Raw genomic sequence first — 17,695 nt, 5'->3', positions numbered from 1 at the left:
ATAGGCCAGGCCCTGCCTCCTTCCAGTCAGCTGACCAGACTGGTTGTCACGGCAACCCACACCTGTGGTGCCCTGGTGACTGGCAGCTGAGCCCATATTACTGTTTACCAGTAGCAGGCACCTTAGTGCCCTGCTACACCGTGTCACTAAAAATAAGTCACCAATTTGCCAAGTTGTTACACCAAAAGGGTTATACTGGGTGCATCTACATGTGCAATTATGGGCTGTGTCCACACAAGCATGGACGTTTGTTTCCCTGGGGTGCCACTGCTGCTTGTCCCCGGGAATGCCGGAGCACACGTGCTCTGGTGCACGGTACATTACCCCAGGTAGGGTAGGGGAGGCTGGGGCCAGCACTGGGTTGGCCCCAGCAGCCTTACCTGAGGTTCTGGGGGCCTTCTGGAGCTGCAGCAGTGACAATCCTGCCACCCAGAGCCTGGCTGGCAGCTGGAATGTGGCTTTGGCTGGCCAGGCTCCAGTTTTAAGTGACATGCTCTGTCCCCGTGTGCACTGCTCCACTTTTTTTTTCCTGGGTTTTTTTGCCCCCCTGGAAAGCCCCTCCACACTGCTCCCTTGCAGTGCAGAAAACAGCTGAATGTGCAGTATGTCTGTGGCACCACATACTGTATGGCTGCACTCATCTGGATGCGGCCATGGTGCCTGAATAAACTGTGGAGTTTATTGCTTTGGAATTAATTGCTCATGGGTGTGCCATTTGAACATGAGCCGAGGAACAATTAACTATAGAGCAATAAGCTCTGCTGTTTATTCAGGCACAGCATGTGGAGCCTAGGCAGAGCAGCCCCGGCTGGTAATGGGCCCCAGGGGCCAGCCTGCTTGCCCAGGGCTGCTCCACCTGGCTCATTGTGCTGTGGAGGGGCTGGCTGGGGAATGAGGGAGCTTTAGTGTGGGGCTAGCCGGCAGGCAGTCCCTGCACTGAAGTACAATTGTGCCCCTGCCATGGAGCAAGTACTATCCTGCTGTGGAGTAAATTCATTTATTCTAGCCTAATAGGGGCACATGTGTAGATGCCAAGAGGGTTACTGTGCAGCTAATTAGTCAGCAGCAAAATAAATGTCTTGTGTAGACACACCCACTGAGAAGAAAAGTGGAACCACAGCTTCCCTTCCCTTCCAAAAGCAAGATGACTTGTTGACAACTGTACAAAATGGTACAAAAAATCATGATTCCCCCTTATTCCTATTAATCACGAAATGACTATGTTAATAGTATGAAAATATCTGCTGTTTTATAACACAGAAATATACAGGTAGGGCAAAGTGATTTAAACTAAAGCCTGAGTAATTGGTATGGTAAGAATGTCTAATAATAGCTGAACAAGAAAACCACTTGAAATAAAAGTAGGTAATTTGGCAGTATGAATGTGTGCTAATTATAGGATGGATGTTTGGCTGACATTGTTATAATGTACAGCATGTAATTCTTTTTATTGGGTAAGGACAATGGACTATATGTTTTTTGACATTTTGGAAACCATGACACTTCAGCCTCCAGCTGTTGCCCTGGCATTATCCTCTAATGTGCTTTGAAACATGTAGAATGATTTTAAATGCAATGATATCGTCCCTTTGAAATTAACCCCTAGTAGTTATTTCCTAAGTTCAGAAAATGTACTTGGTTCTGCAGAGGGACTCCAAGGACCAGAGGGCAGACTTTATGCCCATAAGGATCACACTGCAGGCCTAGTACTTAAACAAAAGGTAGGGTTAAGAAAGAAAGTGGTTTTGAGGTGAAAGTATTTGACTGGGATTCAGGATGTGTAGTCCAGTCCCTGTTCTGCTTCCTGTGTGACCTAGGGCAGTTCCACTTGGGTCAAATCAACAAATGGAGTAAGACGCACATTTCTCAAAGGGGAATTCACAGATGAATTAGGTATCTAAATCCTCAATGTTGGAGTTAGATGCCTAGAAACTAAAGGCATAGAAACCCACAAAGGAGAGGGAGGAGGAGACACCTAGGTGGACCACTAGGAAATGCTGAACAGAGAGGAGTATCTGAAATCCTATCACTCTTAATGCATTTTAGGTAACGTCTTGTGAATGCAAAATGCACAAGCAGTCCCTGGAGCAGGGACCAGAATCCAGTGCACTCCTTAACTGGCTACCTTTTGCTTGCTCTTGCTTTCGGCCCATGAATCTTGCAGTCTTGGTTGTGCAGTGGCAGCTTCATATCATAAAGAGTGTGTAAGAGGCCCTGTGATTAGAGAAAAAAGTCTGGAGCTGCAGAATGTATCACAGAACTTTTTGGAATGATGCTGCCCTGTCACCAAAAGACTTGTTGAGAATTAAGAGTATTCCCAGCTCAGCTGTGCTGGAAACACTGGCTACATTTATGCCTTTTATTTTATTTGCTCTGTTATCTTCTTCGCTGTGAAATCTTTATTGTAAGAAGCTCTTAATTCACTCTCATGATCCCAGTTTAGCTCTTTGTTTAAAAACTGGGAATCCTGAGGAGTCCTAAAATGTCATAGGACACATTTACTGCTCTTTAGGATCTGATCGTTTAGTCTTCCTGTACGCATAACTTCCATTCACTTTCTCATTCATATTTAACCCAAGTATGAAGGATCCAGCCAGGGCCAACTTTAGCAGCTGGCTTTCAAAATAATTATACCCAAAACAGTAATCACAATCAATGCAATACAACCTGCTCAGGTACCATTTTTTTCAGGCAAACAAACCAAATCTCCCATTCTTCAGCCCCCTGCAACTTTTCTGGGGGGAGGGGAGGCTGAGGGGGGATGACTAAAGGGAAGGGAACAAGATGGGGCTTTGCCCATAAATGGGGTTATTTTGAAATAGCTATGCCAGAGCAACCATTCCTGAACAGCTCCATGGATGGATGCTCTTCTTACTCTAAATGTGCTCTGGTTTAGCTTAATCTGCTTGGGTTTGCCCTGCTATCTTTTGATGAGTAAGTAATGGAGGAAAATATGTACAGGTTCATCTACCTTAATACTGATCTGGAATCTTTTTTGTGAACATTCATCTCTGGACTAAATAAGTCCTGCCTGTCAAAGGAAGATCCTGTAGTATTATCTGCATTTCCTTAGGAAAAAGACTTCATTTCCTCTCACAAGCATATCAGAAATGTTTCTCCAAAGCCTGACATTCTGTCATGTCAGATGCAAATATACTTTAATTGTAGGTCCCAATAATTAGTTATCAAGACTTCCAATAAGGCAGAGGAGCTCATTTTGCTTGCAAAAATGTTTAAGTTTTTTAATACCTTCTTTCTAGGCATAGTTAGAGGGTACTCAAAAGCATATACCACATTCTTATATGTATGTATGCATGTTCTTATACCATGCATAAGGGAATCTCAAGGACATCAGATATCCTCTCCGGTACTTTCTTAAATGTCTTAAACTTGTTTTCTACAGGGCACTATGAAGTGGAAAGCTCAGTCAGGAAAAGATTATAAAAAATGCATCCCCTAATGGGATTCTGTTTCCTTTCCTTCACTCCTCTGGCATGACCTGTTTTTGAGGCTAATGAAAAGATGTTGGAAGGCCTGGTGTTGGAGACTTACTCCCACCTCTTGACATAGCTGTGGATCACCACTTACAGTACTGAAACCAAGGTGTCAAGGCCAGGTTTGAAGGCCATTTGGATATTAAGATACAAAAAAAGGCTTCTAATGATAGTGCAGAATTTCAGACATCTGACTTCTATCAGAAGAATATGAGGAAGAATGTTTTTCATGCCAGTCTTTGCTCTTAGCATGCTTGAAGAAGCTAGTTGGAGGTTCCCTTCTCAGGCTAGAGACAGACATTACACATAAACTGGTTTAAGTGATCAGAAACTGGTCTAAACCTGTAACAGAACAGATGTTCAGTGCACATAAACAAGTTTGAAAATGGCTGAAACTGGTTTGAGATGAACCTGGTTGAATGTAGTATCAGACTTAACTGATTTGCCTCAAACTGGTTTATGTAATGTCTGCCCCAGACCCCTTCCTGGTTTAAATTAAATCAGAGACCCCTAGCATCCCAGCATGCTCTCTGGGCTGGGCTGGGCAGGGCTCTCTGCTCCACAACAGGGCTGGACCCTCCCCTCTGCTCCCTGGCTGCAGCTCTTGCAGAGACCTGCAGGCACAACAACATCTATCTGGTTTCCTCCTGCTCTCTCTCTCTTCCCCCACTCCCCACTAAGCAGCGATCCCTGTCCCCTCTGCCTTACACAGACACTTTAGCATTAGCTAGCAGACCACATGCTGCCTACAGTCTGTGCTGTGGCAGACAGCAGGGTTGGCTTACGGCTTTTTGGAGCTAATGAAAGCTCAGCTGGTAATGTCCCTCCATTCCTTCTTTGTTTAAGAAGAGTTTGAACTAATGAGAGGTGCTGTGTGTTTTCTGGTGGGGTGATAAGTGCTCTGTTCTCAAGGAGGGGAGGAACCCCTACTTAATCCCGACCGGGCCTGGCCACGCTCCCCTCAGCTCAGTGTGGAAGGGAAGGGAGGGCTTCTCTAGTGCCCCCTGGCTTCTAGCCTGAGCCACTAGAGGTATGTGCCTGAATTTTTGGGTTGTCTGAACAGTTACAAAGTGATTCAGCCTAGCCAGGTTAGACTAACCTGCAAAGATTGAATCAGTTTAGGCTCAGGGTTTTTGATTGTCTGTCCATAGCCTAGAAGAACAAAATAATGAGCAAAGATGACAAGAACACTTTTATTGGAAGAGCTGCTCCAGATAGCACTCAGGATGGATTATTTTGTAGTTTAGAAAAGTTTAATAATTGGTGTGACAAACTGTGTAACCCCAGAGCCCCAAGCCTCAGCCTACTTTTTTGCTTTGCATCTCCAGGGAACAGACTAGATTTTGCCCTTTAGGTAACTCCTCACCCCAGCAAACCTCATTCTCCTCAGCCCCTAACCAGACTCTAGAGCTCCAATAGTGGAATCTGTAGTTTATGAGTTGTTCAGTTTGCAGAACACAGGGACCCCCTATTGGCTACAGCAGTGGGGAACCTTGTTTCCAGGCATGCCACAAATTAACCTTGCACTCTCCCCAAGTGCCATTCTGATCCCCTTTCTGGGCATGTCCAGACGAGTGCGGACCTCCAGTATGCGGTGCTGCACACTTTACATGCTGCACGTGCAGGTACTCCCCATGCTGCTAATTTGCAGCACGCAGGGGGTTTGACCCCAGAAGATCCTAGAGTAAAAAAAACCCGCACCTAAAAAAAGCAGGGTAGCACACATGGTGGCAGCGTGTTATGAAATAGGATTCAGTACTAGTGTTAAAGGATTGACATGACAACTTGTTCGATGAATGAAAGAAAGACTTTATTTACTACAAGTTTTCACAGTTAAATGAACCTAAAGCAAAGCAAAGTCCAGTATTTAGTTGTAAAAGTGATAGTATCACACCAATTATAAGCAAAAGAGGCGGTCTCTGTCTTTTCAGCTTCTCAAAGAGTGGACCCTTTCACCTAGATCAGCTAGGCGTGGTGGCAATTCTTGTCAAAGTGATTTCTCATTCTGAAAGTTTGCCCTGTTAGCTGTTTTGTTCCTCTTTTCTAACCTTTAGCTCAGCATCTTCAAAGCATTCTTGTAGCTTGTTAATCAAGTGTCTCAAGCAATAAGTAACAGGAAAATCCTGTTAATCAAACTGTTCATTACTGGTTATCAGAAAATCCCAATTTTGTCCTTGGTAACAGGAGGTTATCAATTTCTACTAAGTTGGAACATATCAGGAAATTGATTAACAACCAGGAAAAACACAAGGTTTTTGAGGAGTCGCCCTTGGAAGATCAAGGGAACCACTGAGGCAAAACAAGAGTAAATCAGGAGGAGATACCTATCAAAGCCCATATGGAGAATGTCTCTTCCAACACATAAACATGAGTTACTTGCAAAGAAATATTTACTATACTAATTAATCAGGGATTACATAGTTACCTATAGAAGCCTGCTTAAAATCATCATAAATATAGTAGGATAAGCTGGAAGTGATGCCTTATTATTTCTTTTCAGAAGGTCCAGCCACAAACTTACATTTTTTTGCACTATTGTCATCAATATTGCAATTGTCATCAATATTTTAAATTTTAACTTTTGTGAGTAGGCCAGGCTCAGCTTGAGTTTCACAGCCATCACAGCACGCACTGGCCAAAACTGGAGGCTGTCTGGAGTGGCCATGCTCTGGCTTCTGGCCAAGCTCCCTGCTGCAGGATTGCCCCGACTGCAGCTCCCAGAGGCCCCCAGGGCCCCAGGTAAGATATTTACATCCTTTGCATGCAATTTAATTTTTGGATAGAGATCTGTCCAGCAAACTCAGTGACCTTCTAATTCAGTAGTATATTCAAGAAGCATAACAATATATATCTTTTCATGTGACTTCAGATAAACTTCTAGTTTTATTTCAGCAAATCTTTCACCTTCTTGTAAAGAATAAAAGAAATGACTCTGTGTGTGAGATTTCCTTGTCCTAGGTATCTAAGAAATATGTTTTTGGTTTGTTTCTCCCCCTGCCCACAAGGTCTTATTCATTTGGAATGCAACCAGCTTTTTTAAGTTAACTCCTCTCCATACCTGGGTTGCTGTTGGTGTTTGCATTGTTGATATTTGAGATTCAGGCTCTAAACTCCTCATGCTGAGTCAGGTGTTTTCAGTCCTCAAAAGCCAGGAGTCACTTGATCACTGGATTATTTGCAGCCCAAGTTTCAGCTGAGGAAGCTGGAATATCATCCTTTCCAACAGCCTCTGAATCAGATACTGCCCTCATAGATTTTCCATGAGGCAAAGAGTTGAACAAAGCTCTTGTGCTTCTAGAACAATTAACAAATCACATATTTGGAGGAAACATGAATCTTTCATTTAGAATAAAGGCACTTGCTGCATCTATCCCTTCAGGGAATATCTCTCTCTATAAGATAGGCAGGTTCTAATACCAGAAAATCAAGATGCGCCTGTGAGGCTTGCAAGCCTCAATGAAGGTAACTGCCCATCCCTAATTAGGTGTGACAATCCCAGAATGGAAACCTTAAGTCCCGGTCCTGGGCTGCATGACTCTGGGACAGCATTTGTCCCAGATTTGCAGTATTGTGCAGGGATCTGGCTTTTCCCTTGTAGGCTGGTAGCTTTCGAGCCTGCAAAGGGCTGCTTGGGGCTGCCAGGAGCTGGATGCAGGGGGCACCATGTGCACGTGAGTGTTTGTACGCATGCACGTGGCCAGGAATACAGCCAAGCAGAGTGGAAAGCAGTCCCTGCAGGTAAATCTGGGGGGGCAGGGGGACATGGTGGGGGCAGGTTGAGGCCCCCCATGGTGAGGGAGGGAGTGGGGCAGGGGCTGGGGGCACTGCACAGCCAGGGAAGTGCATGGGGCCTGGGGCCAGGGTGGGGAACAAATCGAGCCAAAGGCAGCTCATCCAGGGGTGGTTCCCTGCCACTGTGCATGCAGGGGGGGGGGGGGCGTGGAGGGCATATGCCTGCCAAGATTTGGGTCTGGGGCAGGAATGAATGTGGGCCTGCTGCAGGCTCAGGGCTCCCTACTCTCCTGTCTTTCCCTTGGGAGCCCCACACTGGCTGTGCACCCCCTGCCCACCCAGCAGCAGCGGTGGCATGGAGTTGGGCCCACCACTGCTGCCAGGCAGACAGGGGGTATGCAGCTAGTGCAGGGTTCCCAGCGGGAGGGCAACAGGGCAGGGAGCCCCAAGCCCACAGCAGGCAGCCTGCTTCTGCCCCTTCTCCGCAATGCTTGGCTCTGCTCCAGCTGTGGCGGGGGAGGGGGAAAAGGGGGGTGGGTATGTGTCCTGCCTTTCCATTTTGAAAAGGTGGTTACCCTAGTCTCAGTACCATGTGCCCTACAGAGAACTAGCTCTGTAATAAACAAGAAGGGGATTGTCATCTTTCTTTTTTACCAACTGGCTGAAAAAGGAAATAATAAGAGACATGACAAATAGGTACAGAACAATCCTAGATATGGCAACAGACTATCCCAAGACAAAAAACATGGGGGTTGTTCTGACTTCCTGCCAAGAAGTAGAAGAATGAACCAGGAAGTGGTGTGGATCACACCACACTTTATGCCCTCAAGAGTGGAGCACACAAGTGTCTGGGGCACATGCACATTCCCTAGTGAACACTGCTGATGGGAGCTTTCTGAACGCCTGTGCAGAGTGCACAGGCAAACCATGGCTGAGATCCATGTGTGCGGACCCTCCAAACAGCCACAGGTAAAGGCTTGCCTACATGGAGAAATGCTGTGGCCTAAATGTAACTGTAATGATATAAACCTTATTCTAGCAGTCCCCTGTAGCTCTTATTCCAGTTTTGCTTAAGCTGTTTTCTGAATCATCCACCTGAACCAGGATAGTTTTGACACTCAATTTTCTGGTGTTGACAAGCCTTAAAAACAGTTCTTAAGGCTCCTGCCAGATATTATACTTGACATGTTTAACCAGCTAATAGTTTTTAAGTTGTGTCCCAGCCACATGTTCAATCAACTAATCACATGATAAAAGGGGGAATGAGCCAAAAAAGTGTGTAATAATTTTGTGTGGGTGTGGCTTTGAAGCCAGGTCCCTGACTAGTATGGCACGGCTGCCCATCCTGGTCCGCCACCTGCCAACATAACAGTAGGACAGGTACAGGTGGCCAGAGCCCTTTAGCTGGACCTAGCCACACACCCACTCCTTACCACCAGAGTGGCCAGCCTAGGTTAGCTGACCCTTCACCCATTTCAATATAAACCCGACCCAGGCAACAAGGCTCAGCTGTGTACCTAGGCTGCTGTACACTTAGCTTGTGCTGCTACTGGCTTCCTGACAAAACTCTCCAGATACCTGACCTCACTTGTCCACAGACCCTGAGTCTGGACTGACCCTTTGGATACCTGGCCAAGGTCTGGTTTCATCTCCTGGACACCTGTCCTGGCTAGCCTCCTGACTTCGTGCTCTGCCTGACCCTCTGGATCTCTGACTAGGTTCCCCAGATGAATCTCTCCTGGCTTCTAGCTTCCCTGTGCTCTGACTTGACATGCTCCCCTCTGACTTCTGCTGTTTCTCCTGACCTTGAGGCAACCCCCCAGACCTGGCCACCTATGACCCAGCATGACAGGTTGGTTCCTATCATGACATTAATGATGTGGCCAGAGGCTCCCCTGTGGCTAGGAGCCCCATCAGCTGATTGTAGCTTGAGGTTTGGGGCTTCTGGGGTTACCCAGACAGTTTCTCACACTGGTTATGAAACTTCTTTAAACTACAGAAGAATCCATCCTCTGTGCTATTGTCTCTGGGAGCAGATCTTCCAATAAAAGTGTTTTCATCATCTTTGCTCACTTTCTCCTCCAAAAGGGAACGAAACTCCAGTTAGACAATCTATTGCTTTTTTGAGTTTGCTAAGAGCAAAGATTGGTACGAAAGACATTCCTTGTGCCCCTGAGCCTGGGAGCCTGCAGCTGATGGGGCTCCCAGGTGCAGGGACACATCCCCATGGCTGGGAGCCCCATCTGCTTATCTGGGCTCCAGGCACGGGGTGTCCCATGTACCTCTGCAACTGAAAGTCCCGTCAGATAAGCTAGTCTCTGAGATATGAGAGTTTGCTACTAGCCAGTGCAGGGAGAGCCCAGGATCCTGGTCCCAGGTGCCCCCTGCACCAATAATTAGGTGTGGTGGGATCTGATGCACCATCCTACAATCATGCCATAAGACTTATTAGAGCTTCAATGATCTAGAGGGACTGAGGGAGCCCAGTCTCTTCCAGTCTTTGGTTCCATGCAGGTTCTCATCCCTGTAGTACTCATATGGACCTTACAAACTCCTTCTTTGGCACAGCAGTTTTGAACACAGAAGGAAGAGGTGTTGTGGCCAGTATGACCTCTTTTCCTGTCTCTGATGATTTTTTTGACATGTCTGCAGCGATAAATGAGAAGATCACAAACACTGCAGGGACTAGATGAAGGTTAAGCAATTCTGACTTCCTTCTGCACAGGCTTTAGTTCCTACAGAATTGGAGGCACCAGTAGGGACAGGGTCATGAAGTGCTGGAAAACCAGGAAGGTGCAACTTCCTTGGAGGCTGGACTCCCATTAACAAACATGCTGCCCGGGGAGGCATCTCAAAGCAATGGGTTTCTCAATTTACTGCATTCTGATTACAGTAATCTTAAAGGGTAACTTTAATTGATGATTCCATATGCTCATGTAATCATGTAACTTATTAGGGATAAGAACAGGCTTACTATAGTTTTCTACTTACTCTTTTATTAGTCCTTAATGCTGAGAGCAATTACATCACATGCAATTTAAAAAAATGCTATCTACTCTGAAGAAGCATTCAACACCCCATGGCCACTTTCAGAAGAACATCTGGAAAGGGTGGCGTTGCACTGTTGATTGGGAAAGTAGTTGGGAATCATCCAGGAAAAAAGGCATTCTTTCATTATCACCTATGTATTAATACAGCATTTTTTGGAGGAACTATAGTCATAGCAAATGGATAGAAACACAACTACAGGTTAAAGGACACTTGCAAGGAATATTTCCTGCAGTTGGAAGGCAACAAAGTGCCTGTCAACTTGAAATAACCAACAAGCGCAATTATAACAAAAAAACTCTCTTTTAATTAAAATTAGCACTACCGAGACATGTGCTGAAAAGGGAGCCCTGCCTAATGGCCTGGGAATCTGCTTAAAGCTGTGATGAGATAATGTAGCCCCAAGAAAAACTTTTTTGCAGCCCCACGTAGCATAGGCCTAACACTGGTCCCACTGAGGTGAAATAACATGCCCACTGCCCCAAGAGAAGCAGGCAAGTTGACAGCAAGCATTTTTGAAAAACCTCTGTAAATCCACTCTTTCATTTCAGTTTGGGTGAGCCTTAGGGGGTTTGGCAACTGTTAAATCACTGACTCTTGAGGATGGATGGTACATTTGATGAGGCAACCTCACTGCTGTTGTCAGGAAAAGGAACACTTTGCAGCAAGGTGGCCTCCATCACCCCAAGGTTGAGAAAGTAAGAGCCTGTTATAATTGCTCCTGCTAAAAATATCCAGCTGTAATAGATCACCACCCCAGCATCCTTCTCTTGCGCCCAGGTGTCAGCACTAGATTGACACTTCCCTTCCTCAGAACTAGAAAGCAATGCTCCACAAGAGATTGCTGAGTCTCTCATGCCAAGGGTCTGGTCAAGGGCAGAGAGCAGGGTGGGGGAGGAAAGAGGCAGACACTGTTTCAAAACTGTAAAACGGGGACCCATTACAACCGAGAAAAAGGAGCTGCAAAGAGTGGTCCACAGTTGCAGAGCAAAATCCATTGTATTAGAAAGGGCTCCAACAGATGCAGGCAGTTGGGGAGGTTTGTTGCATTAGAGCCAGGTTCTGGAAACTGATACGCCTTTCTCTGGTGAAAGGCTCTATGTCCCACTTACTTTCTATCCCTTTCTCACACGTTGTTGTTTCCTGTTTCAGTCTATGCTGGGCAGGGAGATGAAGTGACTGCTATACTTATGTGGCCACTGCTCCCGTGACAAGTATAGCAAGAACACCCCTTGAAACAGGAAAAATCCCTTCCTGCCAGACTCTGTAAGTAAATGTGTTCTCCCCAGTAAAATCACTCTGCCAGCTGCTGTGTGCAAACCATGCTGATCAGTACCTTTAAAAACCAGGGAGAATTTGGCAGAAAGGGAGTGTTCTCTTCATACCAAACACCCAAGGTTTAGAAACCCCTCTAATAGCTGCACAGAACCAGGGTATTGTTAACTTGTTTTAGCTGGCTGTGGCTGTGTGTAAAAAGTGTCACTAGGTGAAGCTACACATGATGTTTACTGTTACCTAAATAGCTCCTCCGTTAAGTCTCAGCATTTACACATGCAGCCCTATTAGGCTGCGGTAGACTAATACATGCCACCATAGGATAGTGCTGGTCAACACTGGAGTTTATTCAGTGAAATTAATTTCACGTGTAGATGTGCCCATCGAAGCAGCAAGAGAGGTTTAGAAAAGAGCAGGGGTGGTAGTCAAAATGGTTTAATTTTGTTTGTTTCTATTTATCAAAGCTAGAAATGTTAGTGAATTTTTTTTTTGTTTTTAAATCAAACTTTGGAAAACACTGACTAAGTCATCTGTGAACACTCCTTGGGGCCTAAAGAGAAGAGCTCTATAGCTATGACTCATGGCAGGTTTCCGTACTTGAGTTTGAGCATCTAGAGCAGTGATCTGATCAAGAGATTTCAAAGAGGAAGCCATCCATTAAAAAAAACCCAACAACTTTCTGACTTGCTGTGGACTTTCTGAGCTCTTTGCAACAGAATTTCCCTATTATTTTTTGTGGTTAAAAAATGAGTGAAAGCTAAGAGCTGGCATTTTCTATGGGGTGTCTGAAGCCTAAAAACATTGAGAACCACTGTTCTGGGTGTCTGTGCCATGTCCCTAGTAGGTCCTGAGGATGACAGGACTGAGTGGGCCCTGCCTAGTCAAACCTGTTGACACACTTCAAAGCTAGAAATGCACCCATGTGGCTGCTCCAGGCACCTGTTTTCAAGCCCTTGGTCTCCAGCAACTCTAAAAACAGGCACTGGAGACAAGTCCAAGGCTGCTTCTTCACTGAACTTCCAACTCTGGAGCACCTCCATGGATTTGGAGTAGAGCAGGGGTCAGCAACATTTTGGGGCAGTGCCAAAAGCACCCACAACCTCAACTTGTAAGATGTTGGTGTGCCAGGGGCAGACAGTGGGGCAGCCATGAGTGGCCCACAATCCTTGTTATGGCAGCACAGCCCTGGCCCCTCCCCTGCTGTCTGCCGAGGCATCTGCGCCAAGCAAAATGCTTTTGTGTGCCACACTCTGGCACCCGTGCCGCGGATTGCCTACTCCTGGAGTAGAGTGTGCCCAGTCCTTTTCTCCTCCAGCCCCGCAGCTGCTGCAGCACAGGTGGGCCCTAGGAAGCAGGGAGAGAGCTGGTGTGTGTGTAAACAAGTCTCTGAAGACTGGTGACTCCAGAATAAATGGACCTAAGTGACTGCAATAATTTTTTGTGGGTGGCATCTTTTTTAGACCAACTGCATGATTGGGATAAAGTTAGACAAGCTTTTGAATACAAGGCCATAGCTTGAAAGGTCATAGCTAAGTCTCTCTAAGGAAAAAAACAAGAAAGGTTCAGCGTACACAGACACCACATGCTTAAGAAAGTTACAAGAGGCTTTTTCATGAAAATCTACCCAGGGCTTGAAGTGGAGATGATCTCTCTGAAGAGGTTCATTTCACACTATGTGAAAATAAAGGCATTCATTCTCACTTTTTAAGGCTTAAGGAGGACTACTGGAAAAGTGAGAGAAATGTGAGACTAAATGAAAATGCTTCATGATGGCTATTCTCCAACCGTGGCAAAGGAACTAACAGGATTTGTTTATGATTGCCGTACCAATAAATAAATAAATAAAATCAAAGCACATTTTAAACTCAACATTTTGCTCCAGACTGAGCAGGCAGCACTGCCTGACACACAACATTACAAGACCCAGATTTCAATTGCTTACAACTTTGACAGTCTTAAGCATTTGGATTGAAAATTTCCAAGCCGGGCATCTGCCTCAGGCTGTTTGTTTGGGAGGGGCCAGGAGGGGAGTTTCAGGAAGAGCACTTCTGAGACTAGGAAAATAATACCATCTTCTAATCATGTTCAGAAAATTCTTCCAGCTGTTTCTTGAGGCGTTTGGTTCTACCACTCCCCACTTCTGGGGGCAGGGGCCAATCATTTCGCTTCCCCAAGTCCCCTGCCTCATTCAATACACTCATGTCCTATGAAAAATGAGGCAGAAGTCTTATAAGGTAACTGCCTCAGCCTCTACACAGCTGATGGAAGAGACAGCACGTGATCAAATAATTAAAAAGCCAGTTTGATCATACAGTAGGCTATGCAGTGGCCAGTCACATATATGGCTGGACAGGCAGAGACTCCTCCCATTGTTTAGCCCCAGTAGCCTAGGGGCTAGAGGCACATGTGCGCATGACACTTTAAAGTGGGCTAAATGCTTTTGCACCACTTTAATGCTGTCTGTGTTTGCACACATCGGCAGCGTATTGCGTATTAATTCTAGCTGCTGTAATGCGCCTTAAATGACTTGGGGCGCAGCAAACTAAAACTTGTAGCTGTGGCTGCATGCCAGCCAGGAGTTTTAGTTTGCTGCCCCTACAACCGCAGAGCAAAGCACCAGGCTCCATGCAGCTCAGGGGCTCTGCAGGAAACCCTGCAGGCAGCCTAGCAGCAGCCCGGGAAGGCAGGCTCCACCCAAGAAAAGATCAGGCAAGCCTGATCTTTTTTTTTTTCCCCTGGAGCCTGCCTGCCTGAGCTGTGCAGGGGCCTGGTGCTTCCCTCCACGGCTGCGATGCCCCCTAGGACTGCCTGAGCTGGGTGCCTGCAGGCAGGTGCCACCTGGAGTGGGGGGCTGCCACTGCCGTGGAGCGATGCACCAGCCCCACCCACAGCACAGGGACCGCTCCACCTGCCAGCAGCTCGCCCTCCCCTCCCCACTGGAGAGACAAGTCAGCCAGCAGGGTGTGTGCCCGACACAGGGGTTTAATCAGACCTCAATTTAAGTGGTGTTTTTTAAAACCCACCACTTCAATTTAGGGCCCTCATTTCGTCTACACATGCCCTAGAGCACTCACCCCGGAAGCAAGAGACCTACGTTCTAGGCCTCCTCTCTTCAGAGGGGAGTTTGAATTTATACCCAATTTCCTGGCAGGATGCTCTTAATTGTCATGGCTTAAGCTAGGTGTCCTCTCCAGTACAACACAAAACTTTCCACCCCACTAGAAGCAAGGCTTCAGGCTAGAAACCAGTGCCTTTCTAGAGCACGATCCAGCTCAATGAGCCACAACATTCTCTGGTCTGACCTCCTCCTCCTCCTCATCCCATGCATCTTCCTCAGGAGGTCAGCTTCAGAAGAAATACTGGAGAGGGTACTGTATATTGTCTAACCTGCCCCATTCAATATACTCTTACGTCTTATGAAAAGTGAGGCAGAGGTGGTTAAAGCACTGTGCATGCTTAGTGTGCAAACACACGCTTGTGTGTCCGCAGTGCAGGGGTAATATAAAATTGCAATCTGTGCATAACTGCCAAAAATGGCCACCTTAAACAGCTACAAAGCTGCTGTTTGGGCACATAAAGACAAACACAATTCTGTCCAATCTGTGCCCATAACATGTATATTGAACATTTAATAGAATATAATTTTGTCAAAATAACTATTAAAAAACGTATAGAAATGAAGCCAGAATTTAAATAAAGTTGACTGAAGCTGAAACAAGCTATGTATACCATAGACCTATACCAGTTTCTTCTAACTGGCAACCAACTGAATAGGTAATACTTCTAAGAAGCTTTTGACCTGGAGGGGTCTCAAGTTGCACAGCAAAAAAATCTGGAGACTGGTTTGGCACGCCTTTCCTGAAAAAGTAGAATGAGTGGTTATTTTCAAGCCTGGAATTTAGTAATGTTGTGGGCTGGTCACCTGAATTTACCTCATTCTTTGTACATAAACAGCCTTTACAAGAAGTTGACTAATCCTTTTTCTCACAGATACCAAAATATTGAAAGTTAACTGACTGCAACTAGAAAAGGTAGGCAGTGCTTTTTTCAATGTTACTTGGTGCTGAAGGCAATGCTGTCTGGTATTGAACCCAATTTTAAAAAAATAATGAAGAAAGTATCACATTCATTTAACACTCTTAATGGCCATATCTCATTCCTCCATTTCCCACAGCAATGCAACTTTTTGTTGCATCCATGTCCCACCATTCACTGCTTGCTAGATGAAAATATAAAAATATTGCTGCATTGAGAAAATATGTTTAACAAGCTTCTGTCTTCACAGGCAAGTCCACCTCTTTCTGTATGCTGCTCCAGTAGAGCAGGATCATGTCTTGTCCTGAAAATGGAGAGGGGCACTGCAGTCTTTCACATGGCATATGTTTACAGCAGGCAGATCAGAAATGGCATGAGAAAGGGAGATAGATTATTATTTAGATCAGGTGTTTCAAACATAGGGCCTGTGGGCTATCACCAGAAGTTATAGGGTGTGGCCTAGTGCAGAATTCAGGGCCCTCTGGCCATGACCACTGGTGGTGAGCTAGGCTCACTGCTGCAGCTGCTTTCTAACTCTCCCCATTGTAGCAGACCCCCATTCCCAGACCCGTCACCTTATCTGGACCCATTGCCAGATCTGCTGCCAGTGACCACAGTGGCTGTCCCCAGGCCTTGGGCCAGATCTGCCTTGCAAGAAGCCCCGTGTCCCAGGGCCTCAGGTGAGCTTGGCACCACTGATTTAGATCAAAGGGAATTCTGGGCATTTGACTACAAAGACCCACCAATCTGGATGGCACTGTATCCAGCAGGCATCCCACAACCGGTAGCAAAATATTCACACAAGAACATGAGCCTGCAGGCAGGGTGGAGGGAACTTGGATGCCCACCTAAAGTGCATGCTGCTAGCAATGTAGTTTGCAGCACCGTGATGACACAGTGTGAACAGAGGCCACTGCAACAGCACGCTTGGCTGCATGGTATCAACACATCTTATGCTGATGCTTCTTTTTAACAGGTGCCTGCAAATTCTGGTTTCCCCTTTTCAGATTTATAGGTTATCTTAACCTGTGTAAGACAGCAAACAAGAAGGATACATGCATTTCCAACATGATCACTATTTCAGAGGAGGAAACTGTGTTCTATAGATGCCAATGGCATAAACACTAGGCAGTTATTAGCTACTAGCTATTTTGTCCAAGAGTTAAGTTAGCTAATATACAAGTAAGGTAGGCAAAAAGCAGGTAAACTATTAGTACAAAGCTTATTTATTAACTAGAGGCCCAGCTAGGATAGCAGAGAAACAAAAGGTTTGTCTTCTTGTTAGATACTAGGGTTTAGGAAGATATACAACTAACCAGTCAGCTGTCCTTGAGGAATCCTGGAGTCAGGCAGGGCTGTTAAAGGAATCATGCTGATGCTCAAGTAATAAAAAAAAAATAAGTACCCTTGCTCTCACTTTGTGCAGGGTTGTACAACCGGATTTAGAAACATGCTTCATACATATATGTGATCATTGGAAAAATAGTTTCTGCGAACATGAGGGTTCATTTAGGATATGTTACACAAAGAATATCAAACAAAGTGCTCTTTACTGATGACAGTTGCAATAACAACACAAATTTCACTGGAACATCAGAATTTTAATATTTTTATAGTAGTAAGTTATTTAAAGACAAGTCTATTCCTTATTTGAAACTAGTTATAACTGTTTTACATCATTCAATCAAAGTGCTTTACAAAAGGAGGGCAGTATCATTATTCCCATTTCACAGATAGGGAAACTGAGGCACAAAGTAGCATTGTGATGCACCCAAAGCCATCTCAGAGGCTAGTGGCAAAACTTAGAATAGAAACTGGGTATCCTGGGTCTTAGGCCACTGCCTTTCCTGCTCATTGCTACAGACAAGCTTGCATACAGGTACAAATATTAGCTTATTACAACTCATTTAATATGTGTTGGCCAATCAAGAGTTTTCACTGGCAAAATTAGATAAATGTAACATATTCCCTTTAAAAGCACTGTTATTTGACTAAATGATTTAGACCAGGGGCATTAGACATCCAGCCTGTAGGGGGAAGAGGCAGGGATTCTGGCAGTGGGGTGAGCAGCAGCAATCCCCATGGCTCCCTGAACTGAGACAGTAGCAAGG

This window comes from Gavialis gangeticus, unplaced genomic scaffold (genome assembly GCF_001723915.1).
Source record: "Gavialis gangeticus isolate Ggan-Ray unplaced genomic scaffold, GavGan_comp1, whole genome shotgun sequence".
Lineage (NCBI taxonomy): Eukaryota > Metazoa > Chordata > Crocodylia > Gavialidae > Gavialis > Gavialis gangeticus.
This window is presented reverse-complemented; position numbering follows the sequence as displayed.